Below are 23,526 nucleotides of genomic sequence, written 5' to 3'. Positions count from 1 at the left end.
GCGAAGTTAGCGTCCAGGCAGCCCACAGAGAGCTGCCACGAGACCACATATGTAGTGAACAGAAAGGCCCAAAGTGACAGAAATTGATCAAAACTTCACCACACCACTGACACCCCATATATCAAAGGCCCCAAATCCCATTCTCTGCTTGCCTCCAATTTCTATCAGAGCTTGCCAGCTGCACATTTATTGAGAAGTTTGTGATCCGACAGGCACTGTATTACCAACATTAATGATGCATCAGTCTCTAGAATTACTGGGGAAACAGTCCAATTGATTTTATTATCATCTTGAGTTCTTCACAATTCGTTCCACGCCGCGTGCTACCAGAGTTTTTGAGCAAAGACCAAAGCAAATAAAGAAAGGTTTCGGGGCCAGGGCTGACCTCAGGTGGGAAAACCTGGGCTTGTCCTGGGACCCTTGGTGGCGGCCCTCCCACCCCTCTGCCTTCTTCCTGTGTGACAGCAGGGTGGGGTCACTCAAATGCCAGGCGGCGGAGAGGGGCAAGCGTGGCTTCCTCGTGGAGAGGAGAGCCGGGGGACAGATCAAGAGTTGAGGCCAGGCCTCCCACTCATGCCACAAAGATGGAGGTGGCCGGTGGGAGGAAGAAATAGCCACTGATGTCACCTGTCATCTGCCCCTTGGCTGGGGCAGGGAGCTGGCCCCAAATGGAACCCACACGCAGAAACGGACCCACGTTCCGTTAGGCCCTCTCCTTTCTAGCTCCTTGTGCAGACATTTACCCACCTGGACTCATCTTCTGCCTTTCCTCTCCCAACTCAGCCTCCCCCTCAGCTTTCTCCAGGAGCCCCGAGAGGCCACAGGGCCAGTGGGAAGCTAGGGCTGGAGGTCAGGCCGGGAACCAGGTTCAAATCCCAGCCTCACCACCTGAGCAGATCATGTAACTGACTGCACCAAGTTTTGCCCAGCTACCTTCCTACGAAACACGGGCGAGGAGCTGACAGAGGTTCAGGAGATGACAGCGATTCGAAGTGACCATGAGGACTGAGGTGCAGGGACCCCAGGTGGCCGTGAGGTGTGGATTCCCCAAAGGCTTGGAATAATAGAAGAAGTGGGTGCCTCATGGGGTGCAGGGGCCTGGGCAGTATCTCTGGGTACCAAGGGCCCTTGTTCACATGGCAGGATTATTAGGTGCGTTCCAGGCCCAAGGCAACAGACAGGTGAAACGAGAAGATGGGGGAAGCAGCACGTCTGCCCTCAGAGCAGGCAGCTGAGAGAGATACGATGATCCTTATCTGAGCAGAGAGGCGAGCTGGATGCTGGAAAGGCTGAAAGGCCAGGTGAGAACTGGTTCAGTTCAGCCATGAATGAGGGTCACCGTGAAGGTTCTAGAAGCTCACAGGGCCAACGTATGGGCCTTGTAGGGGTAGTGTTCTAACTACTGGTATTATGGTTATTATTGTTATTTAGTATTTTCTGAGATTAAATCAGAATATTTGACTTGATAGGTAGTGTTCTGATTTGCAAGTAGGTTTTCCTGAAATAAATATTTCAGATATCATTTGTCTATGAACATGTACCATGTGCCCAGCTCTATGCTAAGCATTAAGCCTACATTTCATCCTAACACCCCCCTAGTCTCCCCACTTTATACCCATGAAGACTGAGGTGCTCAGAGGGGACGTCGGAATACCTGAGGTCCCGCAGGTGGAAGATGTAGGGTATGAATCCTGGCAGATCTGAGTTAGAGCTCCTGGACCCCATGGGGCAGGAGAAGCCCCTCTGGCCCAAGGGTCCCACCCCCTGACCAGCATCCAGGCCCCATCAGAGGGCCTTGGACGTGCCCCAGGTCACGCAGTTATCCCAGGCAGGGCAGGGACAACAGATAAATCTACTGTGAACGTTGCCTCACTTAATTCTCAAAATAACCTGGGAAGAGAGTACTACCAATTTCACGGCCAAAGAATTCAGTCTCCAGAAAGCAAAAGGACTGCTGGGCAGAGTGAGGGTCTGGACCCAGACGGGAGGCTGTCGGGTAACCCCCATGCCACCAGGCCAAACAACTGGAACCTGGCCCTTGTGCCTCCCTCCAGGCTGCCCGGCCCCAGAGCTCGCAGCCTTCTGAGCCGCCCGGCTATCACTGCCGGCGGGCTCTGCACCTGGCACGCGACGCCAGCAGCCATGGTAAACAGGCCCGGCTGCAGCTGGACTCACCGGGCTGGCCTGTGCCCAGGGAGGCCATGTCCGGGGACGGGTTCCTTGGCATTTCTAGTAGCGGGCTCTTACTCAATTAGGCCCTTTCTGTCCAAAGGGCAGCTGTGACGTGCAGAATGGTCTATGGTGTCAGTATGAGTCCAGCATTGTACAGCTGGGAACACACAATGCCCTTGGTCGACTGTTTATTTATAAATCCACCCAGCACTCACCGAGGCCCTTACACTCAGCTCTTTCCCAAAATGCAAATTGGCTTCCTCCTGTATGTCAAACCGGCTTGCTCAAGCTGATAAAAATCATCCCACACGGGCTCTTTTATCTCCTCAATACAGAAAGTCCCATACCTCCTAGAAAGAGGAAGATGTCTTCTCTCTGCTTCACGGGGGCTGGCCCGGGGACAGGCCATGCAGAGGCGTCCAGGGCATGTGAGGGGGTCAATGAGAGCAGTGGGAGAGAAGGTTCTAGGCTCTGAGACTTGTGTTCAAATCCTGCCCCTGACACGTTCCTAGCTCTGTGGCCTTAATCCCTCTGAGCATCACTCCACGTGCCCGTGTGTTAAGTGGGGATAAAAATAGTCCCTCCTTATAGGGTTCGCTGGAGAATTAAATGAGATAATGTATGTGAACTGCTTGGCACATTGCTGAACCCTAGTAAGTCTTCTGAATAGGGTGGGAGTGGTGGTGGTGGTGAAGGAGGAGAAGAAAATAGTTGCCATTCTTATCTGAAGCTTGGAAGCGCCACCCAGTTACTCTTGCTGGGTGGTTTCAGGATGGTCCCTTTTGCTCTCTGAGCCTCAGGTGCCCCCACTGGAAAGTGCGCCCACAGCAGCCTTTCTCCTATTGGTTGGTCGCCCAGCCCCTCGACTGCCTGCATCATATTCAAACAGCTTTGGGAATGCTGTTTCCAGTACCCTCTCTCTTCACTCTCTCAAGGGCTCTTTTATCAGAAAAACAAAATCTGTTCTAAAAAAAACCCCTCCGTGTTTTATAGAAAAGCAAACTAGCTGACCGCCCCTCTGCCAGCTGGTGTCAGGAGGGCTAAACAGCCGTAAACATCACTTAAAGGCACATAACTTGCGCAAGGCTTGCTGAGGGATAACCAGGAACTGATAAGGGCTTGCTACCTGCTAGACTAACAAGGGGCCTCCAGGGAGTGGACAGGAAGTGCAAGTAACCTCAGTACGGTCCTAGAAGTCACCAGAGACCAAGACGTGCACTGGAAGCTCTTGGTGGAGGTTCCAAGGCTTACAAGGAGGCGTCACGATGCTGTCGTGACAACTGGGCTTGGCAGGCAACGTGGAGCCCTGCCCACAGAGTGATGCCCAAGCCTCGGTCTCCTAGCAGGGAACGCCAGCAACGGTGTACGTGGCATGCATTCACCGCAACGCTTAGCACCTGGGGAGACAGGGGTTACCAGGATGGACCCATTTACAGAGGAGAAAGCCGAGGCCTGGAGGAGGGAAGTGACCAGTCCAAGGTCACACAGCTTGTTGTTAATGAAACCAGCAGCCATGAAATGGCCATGCCGCTGCAGCCAGCAATTTTCCCCAGTGGGATGATACCTGATGGACGATGTCAGCTCCCAAATACCTTCGCCTCCCAGTCTCATTTACTGCTCACAGCAGCCCAGCAGACAGGCTGGGTGGGGACTGTTAAATCTCCTCACTTTGCAGGTTGAGGACAGAGGCACACGGCCATGTCACCCCGCCAGGGAGTAGCTGGCCAAGCCTGCCCCCGGCCCTACAGAAACCCCTGCTGCTCTCACCTTCTCCTCGCCCCCTCAGCATGGGCGGGCCCAGCTGGAGGAAGGGCCTGCCCCCTAGGCCCCGACCCCACCAGCCCTCCCACCCAGCGCAGGTGGGTTGGCCCTGAAATGCAGGTGAGGGACTCCACTCACCTGTGTAAGCAACACATTCCAGTCTCCCCCTCCAATCCAAGCAGCACCCTGCCCCCCATTAATCTCCTAAAACACTGCCCTTCCCTGACCTCCCTCACCTCTAGAATGTGTCCCCTCCCAACCCTGCCTTCCCATTGGGGTCCCAGTCATCCCTGGAGACCTGGCCTCAGTTACTCCCCTGAAGACACAGGCACTGGCTGGGCTCCCCCCGGACCCCCGGGGCATGCACACCTCTTTCCCTCTCTTCATGCCTTTCCGCTTCCCAGAAGTGCCTTTCCTCCCCTGTCCTCTTCGCCTTGTTCTAGCTAAAGGCTCTGCATTACCAACACCACCTTTAAGTTCCCCCTCCTCCAGGAGGCCCTCCCTGACTACTCTAGCCCGTTCTCATCGCTCACTTGTTTCAAGGTCTCCTTGGAACCTCTCAGCAGATTTCTCTGGCACTTTCAGTATGTATCATTCCTATTCTGCCGGGCAGCCAAGGCTTAGTTTCCAATTTCGACTGTGAAACTCGTTGAAGTCAGGGACTCGGGATTTTTGCTTGGCCATCCTTCTGCTCAAGAAATATTGCCTTAGCCTGTGCTCCACTGCCCACGCCACCTCCCTGTGGCCCCGTGCTAGGGGATACAGGAGACAGGGCTCTGGCTTTCTAGAAGGAGCTCACATCTAGAAATGGGGAAAGAAACAGGCAGTTGCCACCTAGTTTAGCAGGGGCTGCAACTGGCGAAGTGGGAGGCCGTGGGACCGCTGCCTGGTCCAGGTGCTGCTCTCCATCGGGAGCCCTCACCATGCCAAGCAAGGGGCCCTACCCTAAGGAGACACTCTAGCCGGTCTCCTGCTGGACTGAAACTGCAGGCGAGTGATTAATCTGTCAGGTTACAAGACAAAGGAGGTCTGGCTGGGGGCGTGGGGGAAGCAGGCTGGGCGAACGCTGCCCTCCAAGGCCGAGCCCTCTACCAGCAGACGGACAGGAAGAAGCGCTGAACCCAAGTGACAAGAAGGAATCCCCTGGCCTGGGGGAAGCCCGTTCACCCTGATGGAAAAGGCAGGGAGAAAGAAGGCTGAGCCCGACCCGTCAGGGCTCTGCGGGGCACGGACATCCCCGGCCCCTCAAAGCCAGCGCCCCAGAAGCCTCAGCTCCCTAAACGTGTGTCAGCCTTGTGGGTGGGGCCTTTCTGTTTTCTGTTTTTCTGAGCAGGCCTCTCCAGATGGGCCGACGATAGGAAATGCACCACCGCACACTGCTGGCTCCTGGCCTAGTGGGCCCTGGCCACCGTCTGCAGCTCTGAGCATCTCAGCGAACAGTTGCATTGTTCTTCCACCCTGAAGCCTTCTCTGGAGAAGCGCATGGGTGTCTAGAGATATAAATAAATGGGGGTCCTACATGCCAGCGGGGGGGCCTCTGACCACACCCTCACATCCAGCTCCTTGTCACCCAAGCTTGTGGCCCTGGCCCTGTACCCCAGGAAGGGACAGAAGTCTCTTCTCTGGCTCCGAGCAGACCCTGCCTCCCTTCAAAACCTCTTCCAAGCTGGAGCTCTCTGTGGGTCTCACAGCCATGGCGGGGTGGGGCGCTCCAAGCCCCCTAGGGGATGAGGAAAAGCCCTCCATCTGCAGCGCCCCGGGTTACCGTCAGCAGCCTCCCTCCCCACTGCTTCAGGGGCGGCAGAAACACCCGAGCATCCTGGGCGCTGGGCCTGGGAGTCCCTGCCCCTCCCCCCGAGCTTGTTTTCCTGTCAGTAAAATGGGGCGGCTAAAGTCAATGATGGGCCAGCTGTCTCCCAGGCCCCCACTGGTGTTCTAACCGACCACGCCTGAAGAAACGGCAGCAGGACCAATGCCCAGAGCAGCGAGCGGCGTTCAGAAGGCAGGATGGGGAAGAGGTGGGGCTGTCGACGGCTGCAGAAGCCCTAAAAGCTGGTAAAAGGCTTAATCCCGCATAATGATTTACAAAGTGACAAGCAAAATGGATTTACCGTGACAGCTTGAAAGGTGAACCACAGAAATAAAATTACACTCGGGCTCATCCTGTCTCTCTGCCACCTGTCCCCTCCCTTCCGAAAACCAGAAGTCCTGTGCACACACACGGACATATGTGCATGGCAGGGGGACAAAGGAGGAGGCAGCTCTGGCCCCTGTCCTGGGAAGGGCTGGCGGGTTCCCTGTTTCAGGTGCAGCCCATAGAGGTGATGCTCACAGCAGCCCTCCAAAGCCAGGGGGCTGTCTCCATCGACAGATGAAGGCATACTGGCTAGCATGCCCCGCGTGAGATTCCACCTTCAGGAGCACGCAGCAGGCACCCCAAGAGCCTGAGGGACCCAGCGCTGCCAATTTCTACCGAATCTGTCTGATCAGACGTCGCAGTCCTAGGAACGGTTCCTAGGTTTTCAGGGGCCAGGGAGAGGGGTTCACCGCTTCCCCTGGCATGAGGCGGGACTCCAACAGCACTGGGCCAAAAACCAGACAAGAGGAAATCAGGGAAGACAAGAAACACCTTCAGCCAAGTTCAAGTAAGCAGACGCTCCCGCCTGCAGCGCTGGGTTCACGGCCGGCATCTGGATTTCTCTGTCAATACCACGGCCCTCGATCTGTGCTTACAGAAGTACCACGGGGTACATTTTCCTCCACTGAAGCGGGCTCATTCGGCATTCAGCTGTGTGGGGGAGAAGGATCCAGCATGTCAATGTGCCATCCGTGGGCCACAGAGATACTCTCCCTGGTGGCAATGAACTCCACCAGCTGCTCCAGGCTCCCTGGCTGCCTGTCCACCTCCCCCAGAGAGGTGCCGGCACAGGCACCTGCCCAGGCTCCACAGTCAGAGGCAAAGCAGAGTGTTTACTAACGCTCCCTGCCTTTTCGGCATGAGAATCTAAATAAAATGAGAGGTGGGCTTATTTACTGTATGGAATCCAAAAAGAAAAAGTAGCTGCTCAAACAAGGTAAATAAATGACATGCAAAACACAAGTCAGAAAGCACCAGTTTTAAAAGACAGAGACTGGCGAAAACTATAGAAAACCAATTCTGGCCTTGGAGCTTACTAAAAATTTGATTTCTTTTAAAGGATTCTATACACCGAGCAAAACTCCAGCAAGTGAACACAGCTGAGTGAAACCTCTGTGCTGAGAAAAATCGGAAGTATCTGCATAGCTGAGGGTTTCTATTTCATTATCCATCTATCTGAGCTTTACTGAACACCTTCACAGATCCAGGCTGTCTGGGGATACAGGAACGAGACCCAGCTGGTACCCTCATGGAAGGGGCAGCCCAGGGAGAATGCAGAGGGCTGGGGGAGTAAAGGGGGGCACTGAGAGACCCCCCAGGAGGAGGCAATGACAAAACTGAGGCTTGCTGGTAAGGACAGGCTGGGAGACCTTATGCCATGGTCCACATGATGACGTCCAAAGCCCCATGGACAGAACTCTGTTTCACAAACGTGAGAACTTTGTGAGCAGAAGTCAGATAGACCACATTCAATCTTGGGGGGGCTGGTACAGCAAGTCTTGCCTATCCTGGAGGTACAAATGCTCAACCAGGCTTCCAGAAGTATCCCAGGTAGAAGAGGCCTCAATGCACATATGGGGAAACCGAGGGCAGACAGAGCCAGGGCCTTGACTAGGTCAGGAAGCTGCTCCCCGGTAGAGATGGGAAATGGGTCTCCTACACTGGCCAGAGCCCCTTCCAGTGCCCAGTGCTACCCTGGGGGTAGCTATTCAGCCCAATATCAGACACTGGTGGAGCAGGGACAGGCTGGGAATACACATCTGGATGGCCACATGAGTCCCTGACCACTGGGAACCACTTAAACATAGAGGGGGAGGTACTTCTCCTACACAGGCCAGATTCTCATTCTTAAAAAAATCAGGCTTTCATTTCTTGAAAAAGATGTTCACAGGGGCATCCCTCTGGCTAAGGTCTGCTCTTGCCTCCAGCTGGCAACCCTAACAAGTGTGTTTATTGGGTACAAACTGCCTTCCTCAGCCTCCCCTCCTGGCAGCCCTGGGAGGCGGGCACACTCCACCCATTTTACAGGTGAGCAGGCGGATCCAGAGACCCCTCTCAACCCGGGTTCCTCTCTTTCTGGGCCTGCTGGGAAGACTGACCCACTGCTAAGTGCCAGGTGGGAGTTGGGATGGGCTGGTACAAGCGGAGTCCTCTGCCCACTGAGCCCATTGGCAGGTGTGGACTTGGCTCAGTGTCAGGCCTTGTGGGGCATCTTGGACCCTCGACCTCAGCAGTCTGAGCCCTGTCTGGCTGGGGCAGAGCCCCGGAACCACCCTGCCCAAGTGCTGCTGGGCCACGGAGGGTGCTGGCAGCCAGGCTGCGGTTTTTCGCTCAGCCAGTTCTTGGCTTCTACGCGATGAAGTGGAGAAGAGTCATGGCGAGAAGGCACTGTCCACCCACTCACCCTGCCACTGCGGGCAGCCTTGGGGCCGCCCTGGACCGCAGGCCCAGCCCTCTGCTCAGCACCAGAATGCTGAGAGGCAGTGGCCAGCGGAGGCAAGGCCCACCGGACAAACACTGGCTCTAGTCACCTTCAAGGTGAGGCAAGGAGACCCAGCAGCCTGCACAGGTTCAGACCAGAGCGAGCCGGCCTGGCTTCTCCCCTGCAACCCACCCTCCTGCCGCTTCTGCTGCCACTTGGGAAGCAGGACTTCCCTCCTGCTGCCCCTGCAAGTCAAATGAATCCCAGTTTAGTTATCGGGGGCCTCCCAGGCTGCGGGAACTCTGGGATACTGGAGTGGCCTGACTCAGGCAGATTATCCTGTTAGAGGAGAGAGATGAAGAGAATGGGGAAACGGAGGCCCAGAGGGGACAAAGGGTCTGCCTGCGGTTACGAGGCAGGCTTGGAGGCACAGGAACAAGGAATGTTAGGGCAGAAATGACCTTGGTGGGCCAAGCAGTCCCAGTGCCCCCATGTCACTGACAGGTAAACTGAGACCCAGGGATGGGAAAGGACCTGCCGAAGGTGACTTTGAATCACTAAGAATCCCAGGATGATAATCCTGGGTAGATCCCGTGGGGCCGAGATAGAGCTGCCCTCTGTGACCCCAGCCTCAAAAGTTAGGGAAATTGCAACACTTCCTTGTTTCCATAGTGACTAGCTACTGCTCCAGGAATACACTGAAATGTTTGTGTTCCCTCTTCTGTGCCAGCCCTGGGCCAGGCTGTAAGGACACAGAGCGGAAAGAGGGGGTGTGAAGGGAGGCACAGACCCAGCCCCCATTCCAGTTTATCCCAACAATGGAGGGCAGGAGGGAGAGGAACAGGAGAATTTTCAGTGGAGGAAGAAATCCCTACCCTAGTGTCTGAGAATGTCAGGGGAGGGAGGTCAGAGGTGGCAGCTCTTGAGCTGGGCTCTTAGGGATGCAGAGGAGTTAACCAGATAGGATTGGGGAAGGAACTGACATAGGCAAAGCAAAGGCCCCAGGGCTTGAGGGTGATGGCACATTAGAAAGGGACAGTGCACAGAGTGGAGAGCATGAAAGTGGAGGAGATGAATGGAAGAAAATCACGATGGAAACCAAATGCAGAATGGCAAAATCACAAGTGTGACTAGGGTGTGACAAACACCTCCCCATGCCTCTGTTTTTCCAACTGTTAAATGGACACCTTATAGCTATATGGAAGGTGACAAGCACAAAAAAAGTCCTCCCACAGGACTTGGAGATCTGGGCCAGCTCTCCAGTCCCAGCCCTCAGCCTGTTTTGCAGAGGTAGGCAGGCATTCCCAATGGGCTTCTAGGCATAACCTCGGTCAACCTTCAAATACATCCAGGATCTGACTCTGTCTCACTAGGTCCACTGACCATTCTGGTCAAAGCCACCAGCATCCTCATGTGGGTTACTGTAAAAGCTACCCAGCTGGTCTCCTTGTTTCCACCCTTGTCCCCTAGAGTCTATTCTCAGCTCACTAGGCAGAGGGATCTTCTTAGAAGGTACATCAGATAGTCTCAGTCCTTTAATTAAAATCCTCCAGTGGCTTCCAAATTACTGAGCGTGAAGTCAGAAGCCCTTCCCGTGCTCCATAAGGCCCTCTGCGACCTGGTCCCTGACCATCTTGCTAACTTCCTCTCCTATCTTCCTCCCACTCCATCCAGCTACTCTGGCTTCCCTGCCTTTCTTAGAGCATGCCACAGGACCTTTGCACATGCTGTTCCGTATGCCTGGAATGCTCTTCTCCCAGATGTTCATGGGGTTCACTCTCTTACCTCCCTGAGATATCTGCTCAAATGTAGTCTCTTCAGAGAAGCCTTCCCTGATCACTCCATCTAAACAACCCCGATTCTCCCATCTCCTTATATCACCTCATCCTGACTTATTTTTCTTCAAAACACTTATCATAACTCAGCATGACATCATACATAAAGTTGTAGACTTGCTGACTATCTCACCTAGGAGAATGCAGCAAGGCCTCTGTCAAGTTCACCACTATATCCCTAGGGCCTGGAATAGTTCCTGGCACATAGTAGGTGCTCAACAAATTGATAAGTGAATAAGTAATCCATCTTTCTTGGAGAGCTGGGTAAGGGGAGGCACAGAAAGATCCCAGGCCCTGCTCCCTCAGGGGCAGAACACTCGAGGCTTCCAGACCAGCCAGGAAAATTTGTTCTCAGGCTGGCCTAAGGACCCACCAGCAGGAAAAATGTGCTGCCCTCCCAGTGCACAGGCTCCCAGACCTGGAAGGGAAGCAGGGCCTGGCCTAAGGGTCTTCAATAGTTCTTTCCATACACACTAGACTTGAGCAGCCCAAGGACTCAGTCTCCGGGAGCAGTGGATGGAAGGAGGCCAGGCTGGCTAGGGCGGGAGGAGTTAGCATCTTGCTGGCTTTGCAGCCAGCTTCCTTCCCTCTCTGGGCTTCAGTCTCCTACTCTGGGAAATGGGCATGAGACAGGGATAAGATAAGCTGGTTGCCCAGGTCCCTCCTGCTCCAACAGTCTGGGCATCTTTGGGTCTTCAGAGCCCCAGGAAGGATCAAACCAGGTTGAAACTAGGGCCACAGATTCAACCCACGGTCCCAGGCCAGGGTAACATCCTGCAGCCAGTTAGAATAGACACCCGAGCAAGGGGTCTCAGGTGGGCTCCTGGAGACCGTTTCCACCCAAGGTGATGGTTGGCAGAGTGTGGGGCAGCCCTGTCAGAGCCAGGAAGTGAAGGGGAGAACACCGTCATAGGGCAGCAGCCCCAGGCGAGGGCCCCAGGCTGGGGGAGCCAGCTGTCTCCATGAAGACCCCAGGGAACACCTGCCTGCCCCCAGGCCCAGAGGTTCTGATGAGCACAGCCAGAGACACGAGGCCCAGGAGCTTTGTGAGATGAGGATGGTAAATCCCAGGCAAGCCAGGCGCACCATCGCCACAGCCACAAGGGACCTCTCCCTGGGTCTCACTGGAGCAAAGGGTTTCTGTCAAGTGACAAGGCAGAGGATGGGCACTGGCGGATGGTCGGAATGCCTGGGTTTTAGCTCCAGGTCTGCCACAGACTGCCCTGTGACCCCGGGGAGGCCTCTGTACCCTCTGGGGTCAGACTCAGCAGCTAAATGAAAGGGTTGGCCTGGATAATCTCCAAGGCCTTTCTGTGCTGACACTGTCATCAAGGCACATGGTAATAAAACATTGCCCTCCCCGACGCCATGACACTGTACAGCATGCAAAGTGCTGGCCCTCCCCTCTGACTCTTGTGACAGCCTCAGAGGATACTGTCGGTGGGTGGCAGTGCCAGAAGTTCTGACTCTAAGTCCAGTGCTCTCTGCAGACACCCAGGTCTCTGGGGCCTTGGGACACTTAGGCAGGATGTCCCCTTGACAGAGTGGCAGGGGACAGAGAGGGGCTCGGTGAGAAGGCGGATGGAAGCAAACGGGGAGGGAGTATTACACACAGCCCCCTGGCTATCCTCCTAGAAAGGGACCCCAGTTCCAGTGGTAGGTGAGCCTGCTGGGAGAGGCTAGGAAGACAGCCTTCTCGAACCATCGGGTATGTCTGACCCTTGAAGAGCAGATGCCAGGCCACTTTCTTTCCCTCAGACCCTACTGAGCCACATTTAGGACCTCCCCAGCCTAGACCCATGTCTTACAACCTGGGTTAGACCGTTTTCAGGTCAGGCCTGAGGTCTCCAAGCTGCCCAGGCTCTTACCAGAGGCAGAGATAATAAGGAGGCCCAGGGAATCGAAAAAGGCCACCTCTTTCAGGAAGCCCATTCTGCCCACTCCAGCCTCGGACTCAGCCTAGCAAGAAGTCTCTGGTGATACACCCATGACGTGGAGTATGGCAGGGAGCTCCCGAGAACTAGCAGGAAGCATCCTTCCAGGCTCCACACGAGGTGGAACCTCCTAGATAGAGGAAGCTCCTGGGAGGCAGGGAGTGGCCCGTCCCTGGAGGTGTGCAAGCCCATGACAGAGGGTGCTCTCTGGGGATGCTGCAGAAGGGCCAGAGGTCATCTGTGTAACAAGGCACCAGATGAGGTGGCCGCCAAGCTCCCTCACAGTCCTGAGAACCAAAGGTCCCACGGATACCTGGCATAGTAGTGTCCAGAGCCCCTGGAGGGGGAGGTCTGAGGGACCATCACACTGGCTGGACAGCCACACCTCTAGGGAGCTGGCTAGGAGGGCAGCCATCCACAAGGCAGAAAACGCTGAGAACTCTGGTGCCCACAAGGATTCCAACCTTCAAAGCAGTCCCACTCCTTCTGCCTATAGAAATCAGCCTCACAGACAATTCACGCACAAAAATGAAGGTGTCAACCCGGGCCGGGGTGGGAGGAATCACAAAGCAGTCCTGTTGCAGGAAAGAAATCAGTGTTGAGCTCACAGCTTCAGGGAAGCTCCTTTCACAGCCAGGCCCCATTCCCAAACACCAGGCAAGAAATCACACCTGAGGTTTCCTCCCTTTTTCCAGGATCAGAAACACAGGGGGGGTCCTGGAACTCGGGGTGTGAGGTGGGGTGGTGGTGAGCAAACTGGGCAGGGAGGCTGAGAGCCAAGGAGCCCCCTGACTCGCCCCCTGCCAGCCACAAAGCCCACTCCTCAGAATCCCACAGAGTCAGGGACAAGAGGAGTGCAAGCCCAGAGAAAGTGACACGTCCACAGTCACAGAGTGGGCCTGCCAGCATGGGAACCCAGCTCAGGCCCAGGGCTCTCCCCAGGGCCCCAGGCCGCCTCGCTCTCTCTGACAGCAGCACAACACCCACAGCTCACAGCTGATTCATACCAGAGAGGCATCCTGAAGACACAGCGCACTCCTCTATAAGTAAATGCCATTGGGCCCCTCGGCCCAGGAAGAGGAAACATTAACCGGGGCAGGATAAACAGGCAGTGCAGCAAGCATGGTTGAAACTGGCCTCCTGACCCAGAGGAGGTAAGCCCTAAACCAGTCCTGGTCAGCCTTCCTAGAAGAGGGAGTGGGCGGGACCTGGCTCCCTTCACCCTAATCCCTAGCTCTTTCTGGGGACTTTGAATCCTGGCGCTGACAGAGGATGAGACGGAATGGTTTCAGCAGTGAGGTCGGCTGGCACAAGAGGCCACCCCCTGGGGCCACCCAGTCCCTGTGCCAAGCTTTGTGTCCCGGGGGCCCTACCACTGTTAGTGACCTTGGTCAGGTCCCTTCCCTCCCTCGGCCTCTTTTCCTCATCAGCCCAAAGTCAGGCTGGATTAGGAACAGGGGTTTAAACACAAATGCCTCCAAGACTACGGAAGTGACACACAAAAATGAGTGGGAATCAGAGGGTTTGTGGGCAGGAGGAAGGGAAAAACGACCCAACAGTCATGCTCACTCCAGGGCCAGGGTAATTTTAGACCCTTGGATGAAGGCTGTGGTTCTTACGCTGCTTTCAGGTGTCCAAAGTCATTCAAGGATGGGAACAAAGCTGGGGACCATATCTCTCCAGAAAAAGACATAATTGCCAAGGTGTGCACGCAGGCTCAGGGCCCCCGCAGGTCAGGTACGAGGCCCCTCCTGCCTCACCGCTGGCAGGTCTTTGAGGCCTATCTCTAGGGACATGGCAGGGGCCCCCCCCCTCTGCCAAGCTGGCCTTGCTTTGGGGCCTGCCCAACCACAAACGGATTTGTGGTCTGGTAACAATAAAAGAAAAGGAGGCCAGCAAAAGTGACAGAGACCTGCAGGCTTGAAGGGGGTAGAAGTCAGGTAGAACCGCCAAGAGGGCAGGCTGGCGGGGATTCTGTCCACAAGGAAGCCGTCCGCGTCCTCCCCATCGTAGGCATCCCTTGGGAAAGGCTGTTCTTCAGCAGGGAAACCATCCACTGGGCCGGCTGAGCTGCAGATGCCAGAGCTGGAAGTGACCACCCAGCTGCACGTTTCCCAGGATGTTCCACTGGTGTCTCTAACAGTTATTTTGCATTAAAAAGGGAGACTGGAGGAGTGTCCTATAGCTTGGGAAACCCTGGGTGAGGCAAAGGGGCTGGTGATTTCCCAGGACAGGGTGTGCTCTGCCATCTGTCCTTCCTTTTGTGGACCGGTGTTCCCGAGGATGTGGTCTCAGCTCAGGATTTTCGGGTGAGGAAACTAAGGCTCAGGGCATCCGTGACTGGCCTAAGGTCCCAGAGTCAGTTACCATCCATTGTGATTCTGCACAGTAGTTGACGGTGGACAAGGCTCAGCCCCTCCATCCTCTCCTTTTCTCCACCGGGGAAAAGCCTGCAAGGGACGCCTCGCCTCATCCCTCGCCTCAATTTACGGGTGAGGAAGGTGAGGTTCCAAGGCAGGAACCCAGATTAAGTCTCCACCTTCAGAACATCTCTCCCAGGGGAACAGGCTTCCCTGATAGGGTGAATGAAAACTTGGGTTGTCACAGGGGGCCTCTCCAAGATGTCCCAGCAGCCCTTCCTGCTACAGAGGGGAGAATGGCAGGTGTCAGGAAGCCTGGATCCCAAGCCTGCCTTTGCTGGTCCTGAAGTACCAGGTGACCTTGGGCAATCCCCCCGACCTGAGTGTCCTTGTCGGTCAGTTGGAGGTAACGCAGTGCTAACAGCTGACCAGGTGTCGTGGGAAGCAATGGCCATGACAATGACTGAGGCTGCCGTGTCTTGGGCACTTACTATGCGCCAGACCCTGCACGTGCTCCATCTTCTCAAACTAAGGGAAAGGTAATATGTTCTCTTTATACTATTAGTGAGCCTGTGGTGCAGCTGTGGAGCTGCCCAAAGTCACAGATGTCACAGAGGGTGGAGCTGAGAGTTGATCCCAGGCAGTATAAGAGCCTAAAACAAACGAGTTGCCCAAGAAATGCTGGCTATTAGGATATTTACGGAGGACTTTGGTTAGTTTTAAGATGTAAACAGCAGAAGCACCAAAATAACGACATCAATAAGAAAAGTCCACCCCTCCGCACCCAGAACACTCAGGCCCCCTCAATGAGACATTCTGGTGCAAGGGATCCATTTCGCTGTGTGATGTGTGGCCAGTCCCTTTACCTCTCTGGGCTCTGGGTTTCCCCACTGCAAAACAGGAAGGTGGGACAGAGACCTAGAAGGGTCCTCTCCACTTGCCAATGCCAAAGGGTTTCAGGACCCTTCCCCAGAGGTCTGTGTGCCCCATTTGTCCCTCAGCCAGAGTGCTACCTGGGCTGAGCCGAGTGCCAGGTTTCCTAGTTTGGGCCAAGGTCTACCAGGGAGTAGGACTGGAGTTTGGACAAAAGCCTGGACACGGGGTGAGGCCCAGGCACCTGGCTCTCCTCCCTCGTCCTGAGGTGACACGGGTGACTCCCGTGGCGGACCGGGCTCCCTCCCTGCTTCTCCATCCACAGAGGAAGTGTTAGCAGGCCATTCTACAAAGGACAAAAGTCAGCCCTCAGAGGGCCGGGTGGGGCTGGGGGACAGGCAGAGGAAGCCACCCATCTCCTTGGACTAAACAGGCCTGGGCAGATGAGAAATCTTGTACCCTCCCTAAAGGGTTTCTGTTTTACTTCCCTCAAATCTCCAATGCAACCGGACTATTATTACCTTTCAAGAAATATGCTGCTGGGTTGGGGCTCCATTGCCCATCCTCCTCCTACGGCACAGGATCTGGGGGTTCGACTGAAAATGTCCTCCCCAGGTTCATCTGGCCCTTTCCAAGTCAAAGGTGCAACAGCATTCATTTCTGAGCTCCAAAGGGTGGCTATCGGGGCTGCACCAGGCCAGCAATAGGTGCTCAATAAATGTTTAATGAACTAATGGGCTAGAGAGACAGGGTTCCAGGCCTGGCTCTGCCACTAATTCGCTGTTGCCCTTGGATATAGCCAATTGTTTCTTTCCATAGTTGGGTTTCCCGGACTGGAAAAAAAAAAGTCAGACCAGGTAACCCTTATGGCCCCCCAATTCTACACCACACGCTTAAGGGTGCAACACACAGGCAGGGAGCTTCCAGGGTAGAAGGAGGTTTCAAACATCTCTTCCCACTGCTCCAGAGCGAAGAGGAGGACAGGACGTGACTGCTGGGTGGGAAGCTCCCAGTAAGGGGTTCTGAAGGCATCACAGCTATCCGCCCCCCTCCCCTGCAAGCGCCAACCTCTGTGGGTGAATGACTAGAGATGCTGAGGAATGAGAATGGGGACAGGGTAGAAGAAAGGATAGAAAGTAGGTGCAATGTCCATTTAAGACAGACACCAAAATAATTCCAAAATAATTTTAGAAGAGCCACTGGAAGTACAAAGAGACTATATTTTAAATGACACGCCCCCACCCCACCCCCAACATTCAGATTAGCTCTGTTATTTTCTGGCAAGGCTCTAATCTGCATTGAGGTGGACCCTCCAAGCAATGAAGAATCTGGGACAGACTGGTGGGAGAGGAGGGAGAAAGCCCCCATATCTGGGAGCCCTGGGAGAGGCAGGCCTGAGTCCTCGGCAGAAACCCTGGCCAGCAGAGGCCACAGCATTGTGTCTGTGTACAGGTAATGCCAACTGGGGAGCCAGCTTTGAGACAAATGAATCCCTCCAGCCCCTATCTCTGGAAGCAGGCTTCTCTGGAGGGTTTACTAGCCCCTGGACAATTCCAAACCTGCCCTGAAGTCTCCAGGTACAAAGATTACAAAGCCAGAACAGAAGTCCCTGCCACCCTGCCACTACCAGCCACCCAGGCCCTAGACCAGTCCCTATCCGTCTGCAGGCCTCAGTTACCCCACTGGCACAGTGAAGGGTTTGAGCTGGATGACGTCTAAGGGCCATGCCTGCTGTGACAGTCTGCAATGCTAAGACTCTACGGAAAAGCACAACACCTACATCACTCAGGCCTCCACCCCGGAGACCTGAGAAGGGAGTCCCCAGTCCCCAGCCGGCTGGTTAAGGCTGGGGGCTGGGGCCTAGGAGAGTCCCCACACCGTCTGTCCTCAACAGCCTGCCACGGCTGAAACCTTTGAGTGGTTACAATTACAGCCGGGCTAACAGGATTAGGGGAGCATTGAAATCTAAGAAATCTAATTAGCTCAGACACCCCGGCCTCCCCCAACACGATCCTGCAGTAACCCCAGCAGCTGGGCCTGACAGCCGCGGCCCGGGGCCCTCCTGGGCCACAGTCGTTACCTGTGCAGGTGTGCCAGGCTGGGCCAGGCTTCCTGGGGAGCTGCCAGTTCAGCCTGCCCGGCTGCTCCCTGCTCTGGACACCACCACCTGCAGCCTTGTCCTGGGGTGGCACTCAGATGAGCTCCAGAAAACCCGGGCCAGGGGCCTGGCCTGCAGGCGGGCAGTGTCAAGGGGCAGAAGGAATTCAAGGGCCCCTACAGGGCGGCTACCCGGCACGGCCTGGGGACTGACTCAGTCAGAGAAGGGGCAGGCTGAGCCAACGTCTGCACCTATAGAAACCATCGCAGCCCAGGGAAGAGCCTTGGGCTGCACGGGGATCTGGGGCCTGGAAACACCTCTGCTTCCTGCTCCAGGGCCAGGGATGAAGCCCCATGCACAGACACGTGCGCCCTGGGTAGTCATGACAGGATCTGGGGCTCAGAGCAAGCTCTGGCTGTAAGACACTGTGCCGTAAGAAAAGGGTGCAGTTGCTCGGGGCATGGGCCGCGTGCTGCCAAATGGGAAGAGCGAGTGAGGCCCCACCGTGACCCTTCCTGGGCGCAGCTCCTCCACCTCCGCCTCAGTCCCCAATTCCCCGTTCTCGGGGTCCACGTGGATTTCTGTATCCCTGTCCCCGCCTTGCTGGTGGACTGCGAAGGCAGTAGCACAGCTGGCGTCTGTAAGGCCTGGGGTTGACTCCTGGCTGAGACACAGGTCCTTTCACCTCCCTGAACCTCAGTCTTCTTCTCTGCTAAATGGGGCTAATTCCAAATAGTAGCTAGCTTCCGCTGCTGTTCTCGGGGTTAAGCAAAGTTGGAGAGCGCTTCTAAACCCACCAGGTGCCACACAAAGGCGAGGGGCTGTGGCTATTGCTGTCATCGTGCGCCCCGTGGCAGGCAGCCAGCTGGTGCTGGTTAATTATTTATTTGGACTGATCTTCCTGCCCTTGCTGGACTGTGAGCTCCTAAGGAACAGGAACTGTCTTACACATTTCAGGGTCTCTCACAGGCCACGGTCCTCACACTGTGGACTCTCAGGAAGTATCTGTGAGATCAGTGCTGGGCCCCTGACCCAACCCCACCCCCTGCTATCTATCTCCTTCCTTCTCCTCCTACCCGATCCAAGGAAAGTGCCAGGAGGAAAGCTGGCACACAGACAGATAACAGTGAGCCCCTCAGGCAGACCCTCTCCTACTCCCCACAGGTCACTCCCAATAAGGGCTGGAAGCAGCCATTTGAAGGGTGTCCTCCCACCCCACAGGGGTGTTGCTTGCCTGGGCACTGGTATTGAATCTGGGATCATCCAGGAAAGTACAAGTCTGTGGTTTGGAGAATCCCCAGCTCCTCAAGCCCAGAGAGGTCAGGAGAGGTTGATTTCCAGAAGGCATGCAGCTGAGCACACCAATAGTCAGAACTGTCCACCAAAGGCAAAAACTGCCCTAAGGTAGTGAACTCCCTGTCATGCGGAGCATGCAAGCCAAGGCTGGACAATAAGCTGCCAGGGAGGTAGCCTTGGATGGGAGAGCAGTTTCTGGAAAATGCTTCTAGCACCTCCAATCCAACCCCTTTGTGCCTCATCCATTCTGTACCCAGAGCCTGCCAGGCCTTCAGGGGACACACACCCAGGGATCTCACGCCCATATCTGCCTCATTCTCACAGCAAGCAGGTAGGATTGGGGGGCAGGGCGGCGGGTGTCCTGCCCTTGGGCCCATTTTACAGATGTGGAGACTGAGGCCCAGCTGAGTGAAGCTATGGGCCCAAAGCAGCCAGTCAGCTACAGCCTCCTGACACCTCTGCCCTACCTCCTCAGGTAATAGCAAACGCCCTCATAATCGTGACGGGTTTCTGGACTCTTTCCTCATAGCCTGCGCTTGGGACTGGTTTTCTCAGCCTTCCTTCATCTTCCCTGAGGGCAGTGTCCAACCTCCAGATCACCCCTGGAGCTTCCAGCCTACACAGGCTCTGCCTCCCCCTTTCCTCAGGGTAGAGCTCTAGGGACAAAGAGCCCCCCTCCTTAGAGGGCGTGGACAGAAGCCACTGTGTCCTGCTGAGAGGTCAGAGCAGTCACCAGGCAAGGCTGCAGCAGGGTTCAGGGTAATTACAGCAGCCCGGCCTTTGTTGTCCACACAAAACCTAAGGAACCTCATAAAGATGAGGTGGTGATAGGAGCCAGGCTAGGGCCCTGGGGAGCAAAGTTATGAATGAAAAGTATGGGACTCAGGACCTGGCAGGCCCGGCTTCCTGGTTCTGTGACAGAGTGCCCAGAGAAGCTTCCGGAAATTGACTTGTTGGTGCCTGAATTTCTTACAGCAACATCTCTCCGTGAGACTAGGGTCACAACTGCCTGTTGGATGCTGGCCGAGGCTAGAGAACTCAGTATCTGTGGCTTCACACACGGGTACTCTTACGACAAAACTCTTGGGACACAGCAGGCCTCCAAGTGTCTTCCTTCCTTATCCACCCCGATCTCTGTCAATCAGGAAAAAAGTGAAGTCTGCAGCTCTTAGCTGGGTCCTTCCCTCTGCAATTTTCCATTGATGGTGTACACCTGTCCTAGGCTGGGGCACATCTCTGGGGACCAGGGATGGAGACAATGTTGTGTTACTGTCACTAGGCGTGTGTGTGTGTGTGTGTGTGTGTGTGTGTGTGTGTGTGTGAGAGAGAGAGAGAGAGAGAGAGAGAGAGAGAGAGAGAAACCCCAAGTCTCTGGACCTTTCTTTGCTCCTGGCTGAGAAAGGAATGAGGCTCCTCCTCCTCTCCCCTTCCTTAGGAGAAAAAAGGGACATTTGTCCCCATAAAAAAGGCAGCAATCTTTTTTTGCATAGACAGGACTAGTTATCAAAGTTTCCAATAAGTCCAACAATTACTTATTCCCAACTCTTCTCTGTGAGCCATACCCTGAATGCCTCAAAACCCCAATCCAAAAACCATTTACAACTCTTGAAAACTCCCTACCGCTCAATCCCCACCACCCCCTAGCCACCACAGTCACTGCCACCAACTCAGAAGTCTACAGTTTTGAGATTTACATGTGAAAACAGCATTTCATATCCTTGTGACTTGGGACAAGGAGATGCTTCTGTCCTTTTGGAGAAAAAAAACCCGGCCGAAAACACAAAACTCAGAAGAAAACAGCATCGCCCTCCCAATGCATTCCCTTGGCCCCAAAGTCACACGTGCTCTGTGGCAGATTCGGCTTTCAATGTGTCTTTTGTTTGATGCTGGTGCTTCAATATCTTCAACCTGAAGAGAGGAAGGTCAGCACAAGGCTTGGGGCATATTCACAAACTGCGCCACGAGGGGCAGGCAGCGGGCAAGTGAGGGGCCAGGAATTCCCTGGACCCCCTCAAAAAGCAGCCGGGACACAGAAAGTTACGGATTTGCTCCCTCATCTGAACTTCCCTGAGAGCAACTTTTAAACTCCCGGAACCATGCTACAAACGCCAGCAAAGGCTAGTCAGACTTCATCACCAGCCAAGCTGCCCATTCTCCAGCTGCAGCGCCTGCCTCTTTTTCTCTACCTTCAAGAAACAATAATAAGCAAACCCAGGCACCTCTGGGAACAGCCTCTGGCCTCCTGCCCTGCCCTGTGTAACGAGCCTGTCTTCACACCCACGAGGGAGGAGGAGACGGCACTGGCTAACCCTCTGGTCTACCAGGCCCTGTTCCCGGGGTTGCAGCAAGGAGACAAACTGTTGCTCAAGAAAATCCTCCAGAAAACCCTTGGCACCAGAAGATAACTCCGGGCAGCTCCTGCCCAGTGCCAAGCCAGGAGCTTCCAGAGGTGGCTTCCCCCTGCCCTTTTAAATCTGTGGGGCTGGGCCCTACTCTCCCATGCCCTGGGCTGTCCACCCAGGGGGCTCCGAATGGCCATGGCAGAGCAGGGAGGAAGAAAAGGCTGGCCGAGCAGTGCCCTCACCCTGCCAGCTCAGCCGCCAGCTTCTTGGAGGACCTCTGAGAGAACATTTGTTTGGGCTGCCAAGTTAAATCTTCCTCCCTCATGTCAGGGCATTGGAAAAGCAGTCAGGGGGGAGGAGAAGGCGGAGAGCGGGGGTTAGGAGCAGCGGGAAGGAGGGAGGCAGGCGGGCAGGCTCACAGAGCCCCAGTTACTCCGGCACTGCCTGCGCAGGAAGCTTGCGGCTCCGAGGCAGGCGCTGCCGGGACTCCGGACACCCAAGCAGGGGCCGGGCCGCCCGGCCTCCAGGGTCAGGCGCCGGGTGCCAGGCGCCCTGGGCTCCCGCCCAGGGAGAGGCCCTCGCTCCGTGGCCCGCCGGAGGAGCGAGGTGGGAAGGGACGGCAAGGGAGGAAAAAGTTTGCGGCAGGTAGAGGGGTCGGGGTGAGCGGCCCTGCTGTCGGGCTGTCCCCCGGGGAGGGGTGGGGGACCCGGGCCGGCTGCCCTGGCTTGCACCCGCCCGCCCGCCCTCCCGCTCGGGTTGTTTACATTCCTGGAGTGTCTTTTAAACCCGGGGCTGAGGCCGGCTCCCGGCCTTCTCCGGCGGCTCCGGGGCAGTCTCCCGTGAAAATCTGCTGGCGCACAATGGCGGGGAAGACGGCCGCCCCTCGCTCGCGCCCCCGCTGCTCCGGGGCGGGGAGCCTGCCCTCCGCGCCGCGCCCTCTCCTCGCCCGGCTGGCTTCCTGGACAGATGTCCCCGGCGAGGGGGCGACGCGCGCCCGCTGCCCGCGCCCCAGACGCCGAGGCCGCGCTCCCCACTGTTTTCTACCCAGCCCAGACGCCAGGAATGTGAAACAAGCTTCCAGAGCCCGCCCCCCACCCCAGCTCCAGCCCCGGCCCGGCCCCCCAACCTCCGCCCGGGCCGGCCTCCCACTCCCCCGGGGCCGCCGCCGCCGCCGGAGACGGAGAGGAAGAAAAGAACACGGGGAAATTACTTTCGTATTTGCAACGCGCGCGCACACACGCACATCTTCCCCCTGGGCTGCCCTCTTGGCCGGGGCAGCTCCATCGAGGCTTTGGCCTTAAGGTTCCTCGGGCTTCTAAAGATCTACTGGAAGACCCTACACACACCCCTTGGCGTTCCCCGCTAGTATGGTGCGCCGCGTCTCCCTGGGCAATTCCCACACAAACAACTTAACCGCGCCCCCCCCCATTTACAAAAGTGTGTGTTTTCCCTGGAAATTCAGATGCACAACTTAACACCACCACCCCTTGCCGCCACGAAATCCGGCGCCTTCCCTGGCGGTTCCCCTACACACAGGCGCACAACTTCGCGTCTTTCCAAAGGAGACGAGGGAAACCGAGGTGATCCTACGCCGGTCCTTCCTTCCCTCCCTCCCTCTCTCCCTCCCTTCCTTCTTTCTTCCCTCCCTCCCTCCCTTCCGAATCCCGGTCCTGCACGGCCCCCGGTGTACTGAACCAGGGCTGCAGGCGCGCCGGCAGGAGGCGGGCACCAGGTCCGCGCGCGTACAACTGCACTCACGCCCCGCGCACCCGAAGAGCCCCGGCCCCCGCGCGCAGACCAAGACGGCTCCGCGCAGCCCGGCGTTCGCCGGTTGCCTGGGCCTTGGCCCCTGGTAGCCAAGAAGAGCGCAGCGGAGCCCAGCCGCCGGCCACTCGTCCGGCTCGCCAGGTACCGGCGGAAATTAAAGGGAAAAACCCTAACGCCCAGCGCCCCACAGTCGCACCCCAAGAGTCCACGGGGAGCGGGAGGAAGGCCTGGGGCCAGCGGACGCCCGGGTCTGGCCCCAAACTTACCCGGAGCTGCGAGCGCCGCTGCCGCCGCTGGAGGACGCGCCGCTGCCGCCGCCGCCGCCGCTGCCGGGCAGGGCCGGCTCCGGCCGGGAGGAGCTGCGAGGGCGCCGAGATGGGCTCCGCGCCGGCTTCTGCTCCGCGCCGACCGGGGCTGGGGTCACCGCGCTGCGCCGGCGCTGCTCGCTCGCTCCGCCGCCCGGTCGCTGCTCTCCGCCTGCCGCCCGGCCGCTCGCTCTCCCGGGCGCCAGCCGCCGCTCGCTTTTTTA

The sequence above is a fragment of the Grampus griseus genome, assembly GCF_964374135.1.
Source record: "Grampus griseus genome assembly, chromosome: 16".
In the NCBI taxonomy this organism is placed as follows: Eukaryota; Metazoa; Chordata; class Mammalia; order Artiodactyla; family Delphinidae; genus Grampus; species Grampus griseus.
The sequence above is the reverse complement of the archived record's forward strand: the minus strand, read 5'-3'. Positions refer to the sequence as shown.